The sequence below is a fragment of the Prionailurus viverrinus genome, chromosome A1 (assembly GCF_022837055.1).
Source record: "Prionailurus viverrinus isolate Anna chromosome A1, UM_Priviv_1.0, whole genome shotgun sequence".
Classification (NCBI taxonomy): domain Eukaryota; kingdom Metazoa; phylum Chordata; class Mammalia; order Carnivora; family Felidae; genus Prionailurus; species Prionailurus viverrinus.
Genome location: NC_062561.1, coordinates 25,970,617 through 25,972,389, shown reverse-complemented (window position 1 = coordinate 25,972,389; position 1,773 = coordinate 25,970,617). Strand labels below are relative to the sequence as shown.

General features: G+C 43.5%; 1 pseudogene; it reads right to left on the bottom strand.

Annotated features, from left to right (window-relative positions):
- Positions 1–1,006: 1,006 nt before the first annotated feature.
- On the bottom strand, positions 1,007–1,773 carry LOC125163520 (60S ribosomal protein L37a-like; annotated as a pseudogene).

Here is a 1,773-nt window from a genome sequence, read left to right as displayed (position 1 = left end):
TTCCAGTTTCCGAGTGTGACCATGACCACGAAACACTCTTCATCCTAGCAGCAGCAACTGTTCCCAACACTTCCTGAACAGCCTGATCACTACCACCCCTCCCTGTTCAGAGACCCCCACATTAACTGGCCAGCATCCCCTCCTCAGACGTCTGAGTACCAGCTCAGCAGAGCCCTCCTCTAAGCTTCTAAGTTTCAAAAACTCCCAGCCTCTTACTTTTGTTACCCCAGCCCTAGGCGTGACTGCCATGATTCTTACCGCTATGAAACCCCGGTGCCCCCTCTTTGCCTTTTCTCTTCTCTAATAACCTGGCTTATAATCCTTTATATTAAGTTCTTCACAAAAATACCTGCTGTGGTCTTTGCCTCCTGATCGGATTCTGACTGATGCAAGGCCAGAGAAGGAACCCTTTCAATCTGATTTCATATAAATTCTCTAAGAACACCACTGTTGGTTCTGTCTTCCAGAAGGTCTTTGTTTGTCTCTATTAATTCATTCCCCAAGGCCAGGAACTGGTCCTCAGCTTGGTAGAATCAGAATTGACAATGCCAGCAGGTAAAAGCAAATCAGTCCGTCAGTTCACTGTCATAAGGGAAGAGACACGCAAGTCACCGTGACCATAAGCGAGCCAGCTTTGGGTCAGCCAGTTTCATGGATGCCAGAAGACACAAAACTCCTGGATCAGAGACAAACGGTTTCTACTCATGGCAATAGTAGTAGCCAGAGTGTCAGCAGGGCGTCAGCCCCAGTTCTCACATGACCCTGAGAAGAGGGCTAGGTGACACCTGCACATGCAGTGAGGTGAGTTAGAGGACAGGAAGTCTAAGCTTAGGGAATCTAATTTTTTTATAATGTGCAGTAAGTTTGCTTGCCCTGTGCTCCAGAGAGCTAGTATGTCTTTCAAGGCCAGTTGCTATATATTCTTTTTGTTGTTGTTTTGTTTATTGTTATATCAATTAACCCATTTATTATAAGTAAGCAATGTTTCAAATGGTGGAGCTTCTTTCTACTGGTCCTTCAACTCCTTCAGTCTCCTGATAGCCGACTTTACTGTGACAGTAGAAATGGTGTTGTAGGTCCAGGTACCACCTGCTATGGTTTTCATGCAGGAACCACAATGTCAGATCTCCAGAGCTCGTCTTTTCATCTTGGTTTTGCCACAGAAGGAGCAAGTGTACTTGGCGTGCTGGCTTATTTCAATCTTCTTCACCATTTTCCTGAAGGAGGTACCATAACGGGTCCAGTATTTATTGGCAATTCTGACCTTCTTGGTCGTGTTTAGCCATGTTGCCACAAACTAGGTCCGAGCCCAGAGAGCTAAACATTCTTGAAAAGACAGTCCAGAAAAAAGGAAACACTAGAGACCCCGGGAGAACTCAGCATTCATCTGAAACTTGCATGTAAACACATATTTACATAAGAATAATTAATTGTATAATTGAATTGCTTATGTTTCCACACCAGCAATTTCTCTCTAGGACCTAGAATGGTTGAGTCTTTGGGCCGGCGTCTCTCCTTTCTTATTTAGTGTTCATATGTCTCTTTGAATCTATTTTTCTAAATTATAGCCTATCAATCCCTTTTCTTATTGACATAGATGTAATCGGGATATATATTGTTACTCAGGTCCTGTTCTGGCCAGTAACTAAAGCATCCTGTCTCTACAAAATGAATGCACTTTCCAGATGTTACCCATTATAAGATTCCACTCTATGGAGAGAGCAGTCACGTTTGCAAGTAGTTAAACATTACCTTACTCTCCCTTGGTACCAT